This window comes from Sus scrofa, chromosome 1 (genome assembly GCF_054392235.1).
Source record: "Sus scrofa isolate SSC_HxYL_T2T_F1_AM1 chromosome 1, Sscrofa_HxYL_maternal_Yorkshire_Landrace_v2.0, whole genome shotgun sequence".
Classification (NCBI taxonomy): domain Eukaryota; kingdom Metazoa; phylum Chordata; class Mammalia; order Artiodactyla; family Suidae; genus Sus; species Sus scrofa.
Window position 1 is genome coordinate 129,254,520 of NC_139383.1, and position 19,582 is coordinate 129,274,101.

The window sequence follows — 19,582 nt, forward strand, 5'->3', positions numbered from 1 at the left end:
CTATTTAAAATTTTATTTTATTTTCTATTTTTTATTTTTTTTGCCTTTTTGTCTTCTTAGGGCCGCGCTAGTGGCATATGGAGGTTCCCAAGCTAGGGGTCAAATCAGAGCTGTAGCGGCCGGCGTACGCCAGAGCCGGCCTATACCACAGCAACACAGGATCTGAGCTATGTCTGCAACCTATACCACACACACACAAAAAAAGACAACAAAACAAAAACAAAGACAAAAAAACAAAGAAACAATAACAAAAAAAAAACCCCAAAAAGCATTAGCCATTAAAGAGTCTTAAGAATTTCAGAACATTAATTAAGGGGAAAAACTAACAATCTATGAGACCAACAGTAAAAATCATTAAAGAGATATATCATTATACATTCTCCCAAGCTCCAAGGCTCTATATAATTGAAACTCTTAAACTGGGATGGGGTCAGTATGGATTTTGTTTTTTTCCCCCTTTTTCCTTAAGGAAACATCAAGAGAAATCGCTTTAACTTTTCTCAAGTTCTGTGCAGGCTTTCAATGTCTTTTGTTTCTGGACCTGCCCCCTTTCCAGGAACAGTTCCAATACCTAGGGAAATGTCCGGAGTCTCATAAAGAAAGGAAGTAAAAAACAATGCTTTACCAAGCTGCCTCTCCTAGGAACAAGCAAACTCCTTGCCTGACTAAGCTCTTGCTTTCCTGCTCTGATGATCTTGATCATAGTCACCTGACTATGCTTCTTGAAACAGTGCCTTTACATTTCATTCCTTTGCTTAGAATTTTTTATTTCTTAGGAGTTCCCGTCGTGGCGCAGTGGTTAACGAATCCGACTAGGAACCACGAGGTTGCGGGTTCCGTCCCTGCCCTTGCTCAGTGGGTTAACGATCCGGCGTTGCCGTGAGCTGTGGTGTAGGTTGCAGACGGGGCTCGGATCCCGCATTGCTGTGGCTCTGGCGTAGGCCGGTGGCTACAGCTCCGATTCAACCCCTAGCCTGGGAACCTCCATATGCCGCGAGAGCGGCCCAAGAAATAGCAACAACAACAACAAAAAAGACAAAAAAAAAAAAAAAAAGAATTTTTTATTTCTTAGCTGCTTGCATTTTGGAAATTTCTCAGGTGATTCTGACAAAACTCCATCTTCCTGCTTTTGAAATAGGAGGTAAGATTGACACAGCTCTTAAGGAAATGACAAAGATTGGTTAGAATCAACTAGGTGCAAGATGATGGATGATTTGACTTCCAATGGACCTTGACTTTCAGCAAGTTCACTGTAACACATTAGCATGCTGAATGACACAGCCACAGGTGCCAAGACAGTTGAGGATGATCATAAAAGGCCAAAAAGAAGGTGGTCACCCAATTCCTGGAACACTCCCTTTCCCTGAAATAGTTGGTATAATCCTCCCACTTATTAGCCTATGAAATTGACCAGCCCATAAAAACTCACCACTCCCTATTTCAGGGCTTCTTGCCTCTCACCTATTTTGGGTTTCTTTTGTTTTTTTGCTTTTTCAGGGCCGCACATTCGGCATATGGAAGTTCCCAGGCTAGGGGCTGGAAAGGACACCAGGGTTCACAGCAACACCGGATCCTTAACCCAACAAGTGAGGCTAGCGATTGAACCCGCATCCTCATTGATACTAGTCAGGTTTGTTACCCCTGAGCCATGACGGGAACTCCGCCTCTCACCTTTTAAGATGGCAAACACTCAGTCTCATTACAACTACTTATTTGTCACTTTGACTCTCACTGAATTCCTTTTGCACTGAGATATAAAGAACCTGAATTTCAGTAAGTCCTGGGACCAGGTGTGTGATTTTTTTTTTTTTTTTTTTTTGGTCTTTTTAGGACCACACCCACAGCATGTAGAGGTTCCCAGGCTAGGGGTCCAACTGGAGCTGTAGCCACCAGCCTACACCACAGCCACAGCAACTTGGGATCTGAGCCACGTCTGCAACCTACACCACAGCTCATGGCAACGCCGGATCCTTAACCCCCTGAGCAAGGCCAAGAATCAAACCCAAGTCCTCATGGATACCAGTCGGGTTTGCTAACTACTGAGCCATGAAGGGACCTCCCAAGATGTGTGATTTTAATTAATACAAACAAATACTCAGTGGGTTCAAGTCCCAATCTGAATCTTGTTGAGTTAAAGTTCCAGCACATGGGTTCAAGTTCCAATCTGAGGTGTGCAGTTTCATTTTCACTAATAATTACTAGGAATCCTCAGTTCTGATCAGGCTGGCTTCCTTGAGGTCTCATAAATGTCCTAAGTTCATCTTTACCTCTTTGCCTCACTTGTTTCCCACAATGGTCTGCACTTCTCTTCATCAATTCTCCCTGCCCAGGCCCAAATTTCACTTCTCATCCTATCCCAACTGCATAGCCTTCAAGGACTAGCTGAAGTCCAACTTCTCCAAGGCCTTTCCTAGCTCCTCCCACCCAATTTGGCCTCTTTTCCACTCTGAAGGTAACAACACTCAGGATGCACCACACCACTTAGCCCGAATATTCGCCATTGATTCAGGTGTTTCGTGTCCTGCGTGCTATGAATGCATGTGCTCAATGGACCTCGTCTCGCTTCCTACATGGTGAGGCATGTCATATACACCTCTGGGGAGAAAGCACACTTGGGACTTTTACGGATACCACCTATTTTACTCTAATCAATTTCAGGGGACTGGGGACATACCAAGCTTTGCTATAGCACTGAAGACAGCACCGAAGAGTTTTTTGATAGGAATAGTTACCTATTATTACTGAATTGTACACTTAAAATGGATGAATTTTATATGTAAATTATGCCTCAGTAAAAGCATTTAAAATTTTTTTGGTGACCTGAGTTGGAGTATTTGCATTTGGCAAAGTATCTAACAGTCCTGTAAGGAGAGGGTATCATAGATTTTTATTGGGATCTCAAGACAGAAAGCACAAACCTCAGCACAAACTGAATTTTTTTTTTTGGCCACTCTTACAGTGTGTGGAAGTTACCTACAAATAATGACAATTACCAAAACACAGCCTTTGAGAAATACATATACACATACAATAAAAACCAAGCTGTATAAAACTACTGAAATAATGAGAAGCATACAGCTAGTGGGGACAGTTTCTGAGAAAAGAAAAATGTAATGGGGTGGGGGATGGAAACAAAATCCAATTAATATTAAAGACTGGTGATAGCTGAAAAAAAAGCAGAACTGAAGAAAGAAAGGAAGTCTTAGAAATCATTGCTATTGGCCAAGAAACTTGGTTTACTGCTCCTGGGGTAAGGTCATAAGATCTGTCTTGGCATAGGTTCTTTTTAAAAGGGCTAAAGAACATTTTTCCTTTAATAACAAACAAGGGAAACCAAGAAAACCACAAAAAAGAAGTAAAAGGCAACCTAATTTAATGCAGAGAAGAGGTTACTGAGGGCCTAGGACAAAGATCCAAAAGAGTTTAGGATAATACTCAAATGAACATTTATGACACCAATTGTACACTAATTTTTTTTTTTTTCCTTTTTAGGGCCACACTCATGGCATATGGAAGATCCCAGGCTAGGGGTAACTGCCAGCCTACACCACAGTCATAGCAATGTGGGATCTGAGTTGTGTCTGTGACCTACACCACAGCTCACTGCAACACCAGATCCCAGACCCACCAAGTGAGGTCAGGGATTGAACCTGCATCCTCATGGATATTAGTAAGATTCAGTGAGCCACAATGGGAACTCCCTAAACTAATGCTTTTAAGTATTAGAATAAAACTGTCTTTCTAATATTTTAGAAAAAAAGTTCTTTGATTTACTGAGTTTCTCAGATTAACAAAAAAACCATATACCATATTCCAACATAATGAAGAGAAAAATAAAGGAACCAATTTTTATCTGCATACCTGTTATTTGCCAGGCACTTTACCAAATACATCTCCTCATAATAACTCTTCAAAATACTGCTACCCCGATTTCATAGAGGATGAAGTAGGCCTTCCCTACAATAGGTAACTTATTTCTTAACAGTGAATGTGAGATTTCAACTTAACCCTAAAATTCATGTTTTTTACATTATATCATACTGTCTCTACCATGTTTTTTACCATTATGTTACATTAACAAACCAAGTTACTGAAATGACAGTAATCAGCAACAAGAATCCACAGCTGGAGGCAAAAGGGAAGGAAAAACTATAAACTAAAACACAAAAGTGTGTAACGATTTAATGTAATTACCAATAGCCCATGAACTGCAGTAACCTCAGAAGGCAATTCAGCAGCATAGAAGAATACCTGATGCACACAGTGAATTCTAAATTCTGTATCCTCCACATCACCCTGGCTGAATTACATTTGAACAACTTCATTTAAGACCAGAAAAAGCTTTATAATCCATTTCACCAAAAATGACATTTAAAATAGATTTTTAAAAAAGATTTCAACCTTCTTACAGATATTTCAATTTGTAACCTTGAGCAACATTGTGAACCACCTTTTGTCTCTGTTTTCTCATCTGTAAAATGAGAATAATAATAGTACCTATCTCATGGGGCTGATATACTAATTCATTAATTGAATGTGTATAAAACACTTAGAACAATTCTTTGACATAGAGCAAGTATTCAATAAATTTTGGCTAATAAAGTCACTAACTTCAAAGTGCATTTTTTTTTTTTGTCTTTTTGCCATTTCTTGGGCCCGCTCCCACAGCATATGGAGGTTCCCAGGCTAGGGGTCTAATCGGAGCTATAGCTGCCAGCCTACACCAGAGCCACAGCAACGTGGGATCCGAAGCGTGTCTGTGACCTACACCACAGCTCACGGCAACGCCGGATCCTTAACCCACTGAGCAAGGCCAGGGATCGAACCTGCAACCTCATGGTTCCTAGTGGGATTCGTTAACCACTGTGCCATGACGGGAACTCCTCAAAGTGCATTTTTAAGGAATACTTAATTACTATATGCTTCATTAGTTCATGCTAGGTAAACAGAGATATACTGTGATCCATATAATCTAGATAATTAATTACAGAGATTGGGTGAGAGCAATGAAGACTAAAAATAAAAAAGAGAATATAAAAAAGCGAGAGATGGGAGTTCTAGCTGTGGCACAGCAGGTTAAGGATCCCGCACCGCCTCCACAATGGCTAGGTTCTGATACCAGCCCAGAGCAGTGGGTTAAGGATCTGGTACTGCTGCAGCTATTGTGTAGGTCACAGTTGCAGCTCAGATTCAGTCCCTGGCCCAGAACTTTCATATGCCATGGGATTGGCAAAAAAAAGAAAAAAATTAATATATTGTTAAATGTATCCTTCCCTGGATATCCTTCAATATTAATATATTGTTGATTAGCACTGGGGCCCAAAAGTTAATACTAATACTAATAGTCAAATGGTCAGAGAGTCACAGCAATAAACAGATACTAAATAAGAAACACACCTACTTTTTAGCTGTTAATGGGCTAGGTGCAATGTAGACACAAAGACCTATGTACCAAAGGAAGCATGCTTGGGGATGACCACCCCTAGCCTAGGCTCTGTGCAGATAGAGCCTAAGCAACCATAACAAGGCTCCTTCCCTCACAGATGTTTGGTACAAGGGTAGTACCCTGGCCCAAGCAAGGCAGATCAAATCCAATTCTTCTCCCAGAATTTGGAAAGCTGACAAACAAAACCTGACTTGAAAGATTATATATCATCCAGTCTAGTCTGGAGGCAGCATCACAGCAAGCATCAGAGCAAACCAAAGTCACCTTTAAGCTGAAGCTAAGGGGAAAGCAGAAGCCAAGAGAAAGCTAGTCTTTAAAGGAGAGAATAGAGCAGGGCTGGGGCATTTGCCTCAGGTGCATGATTTAAGAGGGTGCCAAGAAACTCAGTAATCAAGATAGGTAATAGTGTAATGCACAGTATTTTTAAAAATCCAAAGTACTTCCTAGAATGGAGCAGAGGCATAGAAAAAAGTCAGAGTCCATGCAAACTGCAGTCAGGGGGAGGAAGAGCCTGCTCTGGGCTCCAGCTGAATCATGTCACAGAGCTCAGTTGCCTGAACTGGGCAACTGTAACCCACTACAACTCCCAGCCCTGTCACCATACCATCTAGCAGGCTAGCTTAAGTGGGCAGTGTTCCCTGAGACCTAAGAACCTTGGCTAATAACCTCTATTTGGGAAAATGAGACATGTACATAAGCTTTTTTAAAAAACAAGGCAATATATAATTAACTGACAAAAGAATGGTACTAGCAATTAGTGCTACAGAAGTTCACAGATCCCTGTGGGTGGTCAGGGAAGGATACATTTAGCTAGATGAGGGTGGGGGGTGGGATTGGGTTGGAAGAGGAGCAGTATCCTAAGCACAGAGATCAAAGTACAAGCTAAAAAGGAGCCAGGGAAAGGAGAGGAAGAAAGTAAAGGGGAAGGTGTGTATTACAGCCAAAGAAGTAAACACAGATCCATGGTCTTCTGCCTTCAGCCCTCAGATTACACTGTTCATTACACCTAAAATATCTTTTCTCATATTCGAATCCTTTCCCATCTTTCAGAGACTAGTTTAAACAATATGTCTTTGAAAAGGATCCCCTGGTATTCTACTTAAAAGGAGACACAAGGAGTTCCTGTTGTGGCACAGTGGAAACAAATCCAACTAGGAACCATGAGGTTGCGGGTTTGATTCCTGGACCTGCTCAGCGGGTCAAGGATCTGGTGTTGCCGTAAGCTGTGGTGTAGGCCGCAGACGCAACTAGGATCTAGAGTTGCTGTGGCTGTGGCTGTGGCTGTGGCATAGGCTGGCAGCTACAGCTCCGATTCGACCCCTAGCCTGGGAACCTCCGTATGCCACGGGTACGGCCCTAAAAAAAAAAGAGACATAGGCCAGAACTCCTATTTGGTAGTGGGAAAAGACAGAGGATCTGGCAGAAGCAAAGGCTAAGAAGTTGAATGCAGTGACAAAGGCTGTGCTCTGGTGGAGAGCAAACTATATCCAGGAGTTCACTTGTGATGTCATCCAATGCCTTAGGACAGTAGGAAGTGAGATCCTTTGACAAGGAGTAATGGGGATCAACAAAGTAGCAAAGAAAAAGCAGGTATAGAGGGTGTGCTGATAGCCAACAGAAGGGCTGGCAGAGTTAAAAATGAGCAATTCTATCAAGGTCCATTTCTGTGTATGGTTTTGCTACAGGAAGGCAGATCCCTTCCAGGACCCAAGAATGGGCTCTTGTCTAAAGCTCGGAAATGAACTGTCCAAGGAGACACATTTGCTGACAAAGCAAGAGACTTTATTGGGACGGGGAGCCCAGGCAGGAGAGCAGCAGGTAAGGGAACCCAGGAGAACTGCTCTGCCACAAGGTTCAAAATCTCAAGTTTTATGGGAATGGGGTTAGTTTCTGGGCAATCGTCTTGCTAGGCCCATACTTGGTCTGACTCAGGGTCCTTCTTGGTGGCATGTGCACCTCTCAGCCAAGATGGATTTCCAGAGCCAAGGATTCTGGGAGGCTTGGTGATCTCTTCCCTCCCTTTGGCCCCTCCCCAATCCTCCTGGTTAGTCCTCAGGGGGGCACCATGTTCCTTACCACGGCCTCCTGTTGTGAGACAACTCATGCAAATAGCTATTATCGTGCCTGGCCAAGGTGGGCAGTTTCAGTCAATAGTCCCCTAACAGTTCTGTGATTTTCTCTAAGAAACTATAGATCTTAGGGACAAATGAGTGGGAAAAAAAAGGCGCAGGGGGCGGGGGGGGGGGGGGTAACTTTTACATAATCACCTGTTATTTCCCAAAGTAAACTTTCTTCCCCATTTCCCTATCCCCCATCCCACCCAAACTCAAGCCAAGCAAGCATACCAGTGGCCATTAAAATCAAGATGAAACAAAGAAGGGGAAAAAAAAAAAAAGAACAGTTCTTTAAGAATATTAACTTGGGGGGGGTTCCCTTCTTGTGCAGTAGGTTAAGGATGCAGCATTGTCATTACAATGGCTCAGGTGACTGCTGTGACTTGGGTTCAGTCCCTGGCTTGGGAACCTCTATGAGCTGCCGCCCAGCCAAAAAACAAAACAAAACAAAACTGGCTCAGTGGTTAACGAATCTGACTAGCATCCATGAGGACACAGGTCTGATCCCTGGCCTCCCTCAGTGGGTTAAAGATCCGGTGTTTCTGTGAGCTGTGGTGTGGGTCACAGACGCAGCTCAGACTCCAAGTTGTTACGGCTCTGGTGTAGGCTGGCAACTATAGCTCCGATTTGACTCCTAGCCTGGGAACCTCCCTATGCCACAAGTGTGGCCCTAAAACAAACAAACAAAAAAACTAATTTGGGTTAATAATCACCCACCATGAACAAAAGTAAGGCCTGGGATTATATCAAATCTTTCCATGCTTGCCCAGGGTAAGGGATGCCTGAAGATGCCAGACTTACATGTTTGAGGGACCTCCTCTCTTTTCACTGGTATGCTTATCAAGGAAATATTCCTTGATAGTAACATAAAATATTAACAACTCCTCATTAAAATGATAACACCATATCCAGGAAACTAAAATATTTTGTTGGTTGTACTTTTCCATATGGAAATCTCCTACTTTACAGTTAATAACATCTGCTCGAAGGGACTGCTATATAATAGGCTAACTACAACAATCTTACTTACAACTCTATTTACATATTAAATAATACAAACATATCAGAATAGTTATTGATATAAAAGACTAAAAGCTCTAGGAAATATTTTAAACACCAGGAGAATACACTAGAAATAAATTCAACCTGCCATCACACTCTTGTCTACTCAGGCCTCATTTCCTCCTAGCTTACCATGTTTTCACCTATTTTCTCACATACACTTCAGGAATTGTGTTCACTTGTGTGTACTTGTAGTGATATTTGTGCTTAGATATGCCCTGATATGAAACTACTTACTTGTAAAGGGTTATCTCTATGTATCAGTTACCTTAGTTTGTAAGTTTGTCTTGGTGTGTTTGTGTTCCTTCCTTAATGAGTAGGTGTAGGTGTTTTCGAGCATAGGTACCTGAGGAGTGTATATCTCTACAGGTTAAAAAGTGTGCATACTTGTGGAGGAACCTAGCCTGTATTTCAATGATTCTCAAAGCAAACTATTAAGAGTATAAGGGCGAGTGTTCGCTGTGGCGCAATGGGATCAGTGGCATCTCTGAAGGGCTGGCACACAGGTTCGATCCCCAGTCAGGCATAGTGTGTTAAGGATCCCACACAGGTGCAGTTACAGCATAGGTTACAACTGCAGCTTGGATCTGATCTCTGGCCCAGGATCACCACATGCTGTAGGGTGGCCAAAAAAAAAAAGAAAAAAAGAAGAGAAAAGAGAGAGAGAGAGAGCATAAGGGTGAAAGAAGCCAGTCACAAAAGACTATGTAATTGTATGATTCCGTTTATATGAAATGTCTGGAATAGGCAAATTCATAGAGACAGAGAGCAGAATGGTTGCCTATGACTGGAGGTTTAGGAGGAAGTAGGTGGTGACTATTAATGGGTAAGGGGTTTCTTCTGGGTGTGGTGAAAACATTCTAAAATTAATTGTGGTGATGGCTGCACAGCTCTGTGAATATACTGAAATCTGTTCTCTTGTACACTTTTTTTTTTGTCTGTCTTTTCTAGGGCCGCTCTCACAGCATATGGAGATTCCCAGGCTAGGGGTCCAATCGGAGGTGTAGCCACTGGCCTACGCCAGAGCCACAGCAACGAGGGATCTAAGCTGAATCTGCAACCTACACCACAGCTTACGGCAACGCCAAATCCTTAACCCACTGAGCAAGGCCAGGGATCGAACCGGCAACCTCATGGTTCCTAGTCAGATTCGTTAACCACCGCACCATGATGGGAACACCTGTTCTCTTGTACACTTTAAATGAGTGAATTGTATATGTGAATTACTTTTCAATAAGGCTGCTATACATTAAAAAGGGAAAGAGAGAGAGAATAAGGAAACCAAAGTTGTCCCGCATTTCCATGTAAGGGTAACCCTGTCTTTGAAAATCTTAACTTTGTTCTGCTTCTATTTTGATCAAGGTTTCCCACTGTTAAGTCCCATAGCGGTCTCGTCTACACCTCCAGCTTTATTGTGTCTTTACTAATAAGGGTGACCTACATATAGAACACAGCATTCACTGGCTACCACAGAAAAGGACATGTACACTATGATTATCTCCATATAAAATATGTATGAGGATGAACAAAGCCTGAAAGGACACAAAGAAAAATGAAATAGTTAAATTAGAGTAATATGGTTAAGGTGACATTCTTTTTAAAATGTTATCCTTTTGTTGTGTTATCAGTCAGTAAAATCCAGAAGAAAAAAAAAAAACCAAGTTGTCTACTTACGTAAACTGCTCCAGGACAAATTCAGGAACTGTGTGTCAAAAAGACAGGATTGGAGTAGTGTAATAGAAAGATGAAAGCTAAAATGCATGGGTTTTTTATATACAAATATTTTATATCTACATATATATTTTTTAATCTGCTTTGACCAAGTCAATAAACAAGAAAATATTAAGCTCTCTATAGCTTGCTCAGGATACAACTGCTACTGAAATGAGGTTGCCTCCATTAACTCAACCCACGGAAAAGCTGTTTAAAATTCAAATTTATTATTCACATTCCTCCATCAAGAAATATGTGGTAGGAGTTCCTGTTGTGGCACAGCGGAAATGAATCCGACTAGTATCCATGAGGATGCACGTTCCATCCCTCGTCTCTCTAGGGGCGTCAGGGATCCAGCATTGCCCTGAGCTGTAGTGCAGATTGCAGACAAGGCTTGGATCTCAATTTGCTGTGGCTGTGGTGTAGGTCGTCACCTGTAGCTCCAATTTTGACCCCTCGCCTGGGAACTTCCATAAGGCACAGGTATAGCCCTATACAGCAAAAAAAAAAAAAAAAAAAGAGAGAGAAAGAAAGAAAAAGAAATACATGCTATTTCCTGGATCAATCTCAGTCTAGTTGCAGTGTGGAAGAGGTGCACAAATGTTCTGGTTGTTGTTTTGTTTGTTTGTTTTAAAGACCGAGGACCTTCTTAAGAACTTGACATGTAAGCACAACTACAAAACAAAGAAGCTCAGGTGATTTTTTTTTTTTTTTCTTTTTCTTTATTGGCCACCCTGTGGCATATGGCGTTCCCAGGCCAAAGATCAGATCTTTGCTGCAGTTTTGAGCTAAGCGGCAACACAGGATCTGGTAACCCACTACGCAGGCTGGGGCTGGGGTAGAGGGTGGGAATAGAACCTGAAGCCTGGTGCTGCAGATACTCTGCCAATCCCATTGTGCCACAGCAGGAACTCCCCTCAGTTGATTTTTAATTAAGTTGCCAAGTCAATCTAATGGAGAAAATAAAGGGTTTTTTTTTTTCATTTTTTATTATAGTTGATTTACAATGTTCTGCCAATTTCTGCTGTATAGCAAAGTGCAAAGTGACCCAGTTATACATACATAAATACATTCTTTTCCTCACATAAAAGTAAAGTTTTTTTAACCTATGTTGCTGGAAGAACCGGGTATCTGTATGAAGGGAAAATAAACCTAAACCAACCCTACCTCCCATCATAACACAAAAATTAATATAAGATGGATCACAGACCTAAAATGTAAAACACAGAATAAGAAAGCTTTTAAGAAGAAAACAGAGAATATCTATGCAACCCTGAGGAGTGGATAAAAAACACTAACCATAAAATTAAAAATTGATAAAATCCATTAAAAATTTCTACTCATCACGTCATCAATAAATAGAAAAGCCATGGACTAGGTAAAAAATATCACCAACAGATGTATCAGACAAAGGATTTCTACTCAGAATATATAAAGAACTCCTACAAACAGCAATAAAAAAATGAACCACCTAATTAAAAACTAGGAAAAAGACTCGAACAGATGCTTCTCGAAATATAGGAGAGCCAATTAGCACACGATAAAGCAATCAACATCCTTAATTGTTAAGAAAGTGCAAATTAAAAGCAAAATAAACTGCAAATTAAAACCAGAATGAAGTACCATTTCACATCCTCTAGTATGGCTAAAAATTTTTTTAAAAGACTGACAGCATGCAAATTTGGCAACATTAAAAATGTGGAGCAACTGTAATTCACATATAAACCACTTTGGAAAACTGGCAGTTTTTTTTTTAATAAAGTTAGACATACATCTTACCCTATGACTCAGTAATTCTACTCCTAGGTATTTATCAAGAGAAATAAAAACATTTATCCACAAGAGACTTACAAAAGAATGTTCATAGCAACCTTATTCTAATAGCTCAAATCTGGAAATAGCTCAAATATCCTCAGGAGGAAATGAGGTAAACAAATTGAGGTATATTCATAAATGGAATACTATTCATCAATAAAAGAGAACAAACCATTGACACATACAACAGAGAAACATTATGTTACAGGAAAGAAGCAGACACAAAAAAAACATACTACTGTGTAACTCCATTTATGTCAAGTCCAAGAACAGGCAAAATAAACTTATGGTGTCAGAAATAAGGAGTAAGAAAGTGGTGAAATTTGTAGGGTTGGTGAGGGCAATGGCTAGAAAGGGGCACAAGGGTACTCTCTAATGTAATAAAAAATATTTTCTATGTGGTTTTGCTAAAAAGTTATAATGTATAAAATTGTCAGAATTCCTTGAACTGGACATTTAACATACATGCATTTTAGGAAATGCTAATTATACCTCAATAAAAAAATTGAAGTAGCACTCTGCTTCAAGATATAGTTAATGATTTTGTTTCAAATGAAATTCTAGAGTTCCCTGGTAGTTTTGTAGGTTAAGCCAGCTTTGTCACTGCTGTGGCTCGGGTTTGATCCCTGGCCCTGAAACTTCTGCATGCTGCTGGCCCAGCCAAAAAGAAAGAAAGAAATTCTAGAATAGCACACATATATGTTCAATTACTTGCCACTATGGATTATTCAAATCTCTATTCCTTCATTATGGTAAATCACCTAATGGATCACAGATGCATATACATAGATAGATATAAGTATATGTGTTCCTGTTTAATTTTTCATAAATGGCAAATCAAGTGTGATTCTACACAATTTCAATATGTATCTAATGGACTATGAGAAGTTATACTTTCTTTTATTTATTTTTTACATGCAAAAGTAAATATTTATGATTTATCTCCATTATTTTACATAAAAAGTACAATATATTGCCTACAGCTCCTTATTACTTGTTTAACTTAACAATAGATCTTGGAGTTTTCCCCACTGCCATAGACACAGACTTGCCTCTTTATTTTTGATAGTTGTATGATATTCCACTATGTAGATTTATTTAGCCAGTCCTCTACTGATGAGCAATTAGGCTATTTACAATTATTTTCTGTTTATAAATAATACTGAACTAAGTAGTTTCATATATTTATTATTTTACGTATGTATATCTCTAGGGTAAATTCCTGGAAGTAGAATTTCTGAGTCAAAGAATACAAGCATTTATAATATGCATCAATATGATTTTACAGTTGTCATTTTGGAAGGCCTGAGATAAAACTGAGAATAAGTAAGGAAGGACAATAGTGCTTTGGCCTCTAATACAGCCTAAACAATAATGTTATTACTTTGATCAAGAGAGAATCATACATATTGAACCCCAAGAGCAATTGAAAGTCATTAAGAATAATTTGCCAGCTCATTTGATTTTTAAAAGAAGGAGTTCCTGTTGTGGCTCAGCAGTAATGAACCCGAATAGTATCCATGAGGATGCAGGTTCAATTCCTGGCCTCAGTGGGTTAAAGGATCTGGCATTGCCATGAGCTGTGGTGTATATAACATATGTGGCTTGGATCTGGTGTGGCTGTGGCTACGGTGTAGGCCGGCAGCTGCAGCTCTGACTGGACTCCTAGCCCGGGAACTTCCACAGGCTGAGGGTTCAGCCCTAAAAAGAAAAAAAAAAAAAAAAAGACAATGCATCCTAAATTACAAGAGCAGTGAACATCAGATCAACACCTGAAAACCACTGAGCCCCTTTCTACTGCTTACTGAGTCCTCCTCTGTGTCTCTATCCAGGTTACCACCTCTCACCCTCCCTAGGATATTGCTCAGATCGAACTGATTTTCATATACCCAACACAACCCCAGGTTTCAAATAAATAAATTTATGAAGCTGTGTTGTATTCTGTGCAGCTATGTCATATACAGACTCAAATAGTATAGAAAGTATAGCCTGGGGAGAAAGAGAGTATAGCGGGAAAAAGACTTCATTTGTTTCCTACCCCCACAGCTGTAGATCTCTCAAAACTCCTACCACATGTTTTTATTCCCTACAGACAACTCCTACTGTGCTCTGGACTAAAACAAATACACATGCTTAATCTCGATAGAGTAAGCTCCCAGACAAAAACAAACAAACAAACCAAAAAACACACATCTTCTATGTCTGATTTACCATGAGCCTAAGACAGTGCCTTGTATAGGATAGGACAAAACACACAATGAATTAGCCAATTACTGAATTAAAGTGAATGAAAACAGTTGAGGGTAGAAGAGGGGAAAGAGAAAAAAAAAAAGCTGCTAAGAGGATACAGCAAAGAGAAAGGAGAAGGGAGGGAGCAAAAGAGGAGGATAAAAGAAGAGAAAAAGTTTTTTCACAAAAAAACTTGTGAAAGCAATTATTTTTGTTAGAGTAAGATTACTTTTTTACATTGAGAGTTGGAAAAAGCCATAGCTATGCATCGAATATCACAGCTATCAGCACTGGTCTTTAATTGTTTATTTATTGGCCATGCCCACAGCATGTGGAAATTCCTGGGCCAGGGACTGAACCTACACCACAGCTGTGACTATAGCAGTGACAATGCTGGATCCTTAACCTGATGAGCCACGAGGAAACTCCTTCAGCACTGGCCTTTAAATTGTCATCATAAACACCTTAAGACATCTACCAACCCTTAACATTCAAAGTGTGCTCTCCCACTGCAACTGCAGTATTCCCTATTATATCTGCAGATTCCAAGGCCTCATTTCAGAACTACAGACTCCTGGGTGATTTATGCCCATTAAAGTTTGAGAAGCACCACGCTAAACCATACAAGTCCTTTCTGTTGGACTAAAATAGGCCAGTAGCTTAAAAAATCTCTGATTAGAGGAAATTGATCCCTGTTACACTCAGTAATACTATGGGCATTTGACCTGTACATATTTAACTTTAGATGAAATTATTAATTATGGAGTAATTTGACCTGGAAGGTATACCAGAAATTAGTCATAAAAACATGATTAAAGGAAACTGAACAGTAATAATTGGTCAGTAACATCATTTTTGTTCCTTCATGCCTAGCACAGGGCTTGGAATGACAGATGTGGTCAATGTTTCCTGAATGAATCAAATAAATGAATTTTAAAAATTGGAGGAGTTCCCGTCGTGGCGCAGTGGTTAACGAATCCGACTAGGAACCATGAGGTTGCGGGTTCGGTCCCTGCGCTTGCTCAGTGGGTTAACGATCCGGCGTTGCCGTGAGCTGTGGTGTAGGTTGCAGACACGGCTCGGATCTCGCGTTGCTGTGGCTCTGGCGTAGGCCGGTGGCTACAGCTCCGATTCGACCCCTAGCCTGGGAACCTCCATATGCCGCAGGAGCGGCCCAAGAAATAGCAAAAAGACAAAAAAAAAAAAAAAAAAAAAAAATAAAAATTGGATATTTAGGGCTGACAATCTTGGAGTCATCTCATTTTAAAGATGATAAAGTAGAAATCCCAAGAGGTTCAAAAACAAGCAACCTAAAAGAGTTAAAATATATCGGGTATCACATTTTAATTCCTTTTTTGTTCCTTTCCTAGGAATGTGTTAGAAAGGTGATTCTAAGTATTATAAAATGACTGTGAGCTCTTAAGTAATAGGGTAAAAAAAAAAAAAAAAAAAAAAAAAAGGCCTAGGACTAGGAAGAACTTACTAGCAAAGGTAAATGAGGCTGGACAAGACTATTTTTCTAAGCCTGATACATTTTTGTAACAGACCAATTAGCAATTTTATTTACTGAAAAATTAATCTGAAGGATTCTCAGAAAAAGAAACATGAGCCACATTAAAATGTTACAAACCAAGGCAGACCGCACATAACTAACCTAAATCTCCACAGGCTTATTTCCTGTTCAAGTATGACCTCCTGGGCTAAGTTTTACTGCAGTATTCATTACCAGATGACTTTTGGTTTTAAGGGAAGCCAAGGACAAGTTGGAAATGCGATTCTTAACTAAACATTAAAAACCCCCAAAATCCAAAAAACAAAACAAAAAGCCCCCTGCGGCTGTTTCTCATTCGTTTGTAATCAGAATGCAGGCTTGCAGAGGAAACACACCACTTCTGTAAGCAAAAATAACGACCCAGTCACGTCCTCAAAACAAACCAACATACAAACTTCACAGCCGGGTCCAGCTGTGCTGCACAGGAGCCAGGAATCTATTCTAAGAGCAGATAGTTCAAAACGGCGAACGCAAGACAAGAAAGATTTCAATTAAATTAAAAAAAAAAGAAAAGGGTGTGCCCTTCTTTTTTTCTTCTTCTTTCCAACTCACTAAGCAGAAGTCTTTGAAGGAGACTCGGTGAAAAAAACCTTCAGACGCTAGTCGCCGGCTAGTAAGCCTGGGTGGGATGGATGGGGCGGATAAGCACTTCGAGTTCTCACAGCCACGGCCGGCGCGGGCTCCAGCCGGGAGGGGAAGGGGCCAGTCCCGAACCCGGCGAGGCCGGGCCGGGGAGTGATTCATCGCAAATCTGTCTTCGCGCGCCTCCACCACGGGCGACGCCCAGCGCGTCCTGCGGATCCTGCCCTGGCCCTTTTGCCCCGAAGCAGCCCCAGCGTCCTCTCGCTACCGGACAGGGATTGGGAGCGAACGAGATTCGAGCCGCGCTGCTGGAAGACAGCAACCTCTCCCTCCTCAGCCACCATGGCTGGTACGACACACTGCCGGCGCCCGCAGACGGACTTCCTGGAAAGCATCGGTCTTGGCTTACCTGCCTAGCGCCCGCTGAAGCCACCGACCTCCTTCACAGACCCGCGGGGACTGCTTGCCGCTCAGCTCCCAGTACCCGCCGGTCCGCCTGCGTCCGCCTCCCGGGGAGTTGTCGGATCCACCCGCCAGAAGCTCCCCCAACTCGACGGCGCTGGTTCCCACTCCACCGCCGACGCGCGCGCGCACTCCCAAATCGCGGAGCATCCTGGGAGCTGTAGTTCAAGCCAGGAGGGCGAGGCTCAGCGCAGATCTTGGGCTTTACTGTGTGTGGAACTTTGAAGCAGCTGCAGATGTCAAGCCTTACACTAGTCTGATAAAACTCTCTCTACTCGTAGAATTATCTACCTTCGACCCTTTGGGAGCTTTATACGTCAACTAGGGGTTCCTTAGTACAGATTTCCTCTTCACTTTGATTTTTAGTCAAAAGGCACACACCGCAGGACTTAAACCCTAGGTTGCTAATGGGAGGACAAGACATGGAGCCCTTTAAACTTATTATGAAAAACTGATAGAAAAGGAAACAAATAAAGGCTAAGGCACGAGAGTGACATAAATCAGGCGGATGTCACCTTAAGAGTATAGTGACCCTTGTGATTTCCTTAGGTTTGCAGCCAGGATGATGTCGCAGTGATCAGTTTCCATCCCATCCCATTCTTGCATTCTCAGGTGTAATGTTCAACTTTGATACACCTCAAAAATGCAGCCAATTAGAGAACTCAAGTGCCTGCTTAAGATACGTTCCAGCTACACCCAGTGCGGGAGCAGATTAATGGTTAAGACTCTGCTGCTATTTACTCCTCAGAGCAAGGAGCACCCGAGATAAATACCCTGGAATTTCATGCAATTAGCATCCACTAATTCCAGCAATAAAGATCACCAATGATGTGGGTTTTTTCAGGGGGAAAAAAAAAAAACCTCCTAAATGCAAATACTCTTGGTTGCCATTGCATCTTATTTTTTATAGCATCTTAGTGTGAATCAGTTTCTCAAATATTTTTGGAGATAACACCTGAGAGCAATTTCCTACACAATTCCACATTCAGGTTCAACTAATATTTATTGAATACTTAACCCACACCAAGAATTGTGCCAGCACTCCATTTATAATAGCTAGAATTTTGCCAGCACTCCATTTATAATAGCTCATCCAATCCTATAAACAACCCTACAAAGACTATATTAGTATTCTCCATTTCTACAGATGAGAAAAATTAAGTAAGCTGTAAAAGGTCACACAGCCAGTAACTGGAGATACAGAAATGAAAAACAGATAGCCTGATTCAAATTTTAGCATACTTTCCACTGTTGATCAGACTAATGTATATCCTAAATATTACCACATTAAGTAAGATCATCTGTGACCATGTTTCTCAAACTCAATCCAGGGAGATGGTACTCTGACCGGATGAACTGAATATCTGGATTCATTTGATAGTTCTGTATTTCATTACAAGTTAATATATAGGTATTGTGGCTAACTAAGAAGTCTCTTGTGAGTTCCTGCTACACCTCTGGGGCATTACTCCCAGGGAAACTAACCAAATGGAATTCCTTAAAAAGAAAAGCTGAGAACCTTGGCTATCCAGATATGGTTTACTTTAAGGACTTTCCTTTGCAATAATATGGCTTCTTCTGCTTTGCTCTTTAGGCAGAGAGGGCTGCGAATTCAATTTTTGACTGATTTATACTATGCCACATTCCCTCCCTGATCTTCCAATATGAGGTGTTGGACATACATTAAATATATTTTCTTTTTTTGCTCTTCAATTTAAGATTTTCCTAAGAAATGCCTTCATCTTATTCTAATTCTTTTTTCAAAAATAAAGTGAGTTTGGTGGTGGATTCTTTTTCTTTCTTCAGACAAATGTTATATTGTAATCACAAGGTTTACAAATACAAATGTCCTAAATCCATGTACATTAAATACTACACATGGGGAGTTTCTGATGTGGTGCAGTGGGTTAAGGATCCAACTGCAAATGTTTGCAAAAGTTGCTCCCTGGCCTGGTGCAGTGGGTTAAGGGATCCCAACCCATTATGATGCAGGTAAGATTAAATCCCTGGCCTGGAACTTCCATATGCTGTGGTTTGGCCATGAAAACACACACACACACACACACACACACACACACACAGAGAGAGAGAGAGAGAGAGAGAGAGAGAGAGAGAGAGAACCAGATGAGTTAAGAATAACATCCTTAGTATTGGATAAAACTGTTAAAAAAAAAATAGAACCTTCCTCACTGCTACCTCTAACTATATTCTGTATACCAGCAACCAAAATAATCTTTTTAAAAACCAATCAGATCATGTCACCTGTTTCCCATCACATTTCCAATCCAAAGTTACTAGTCCTTATATGAGTATTTTATTTCCTACCATACACATGCTCTCTCTGTTCCAATCACACTGGCCTCCCTAAGGTTTCTCAATCCTGCCAAATATATTCCCACTTCAAGTTCTTTACAAGGTAGAAGGCTTTCTTCCTAAACCCTGTGGCTCACGCCCTCATTTTCATGAAGGTTCTATTCAAATGTCACTTCTGAAAGGTCTTCTCTGATTATCTTATCCTGTCTTTCTCCTCTTGCCTTACTTTGTCTTCCCAGCACCGGTCACTACCTAATGTCTCACTTATTTACTAAGGTAAGGAGTTTGCATTGT

At 40.9% G+C, this 19,582-nt stretch overlaps 1 protein-coding gene across 1 annotated transcript in view; it reads right to left on the minus strand.

Annotated features, from left to right (window-relative positions):
• TMOD3 (tropomodulin 3) overlaps nucleotides 1-17,023 on the minus strand; it is a gene marked incomplete at its 3' end in the record, with an annotated part of 83,952 nt that extends 66,929 nt beyond the window's left edge. The window contains 1 exon segment of the mRNA NM_214294.1: nucleotides 16,923-17,023.
• Between the last annotated feature and the right edge of the window lie 2,559 nt (nucleotides 17,024-19,582).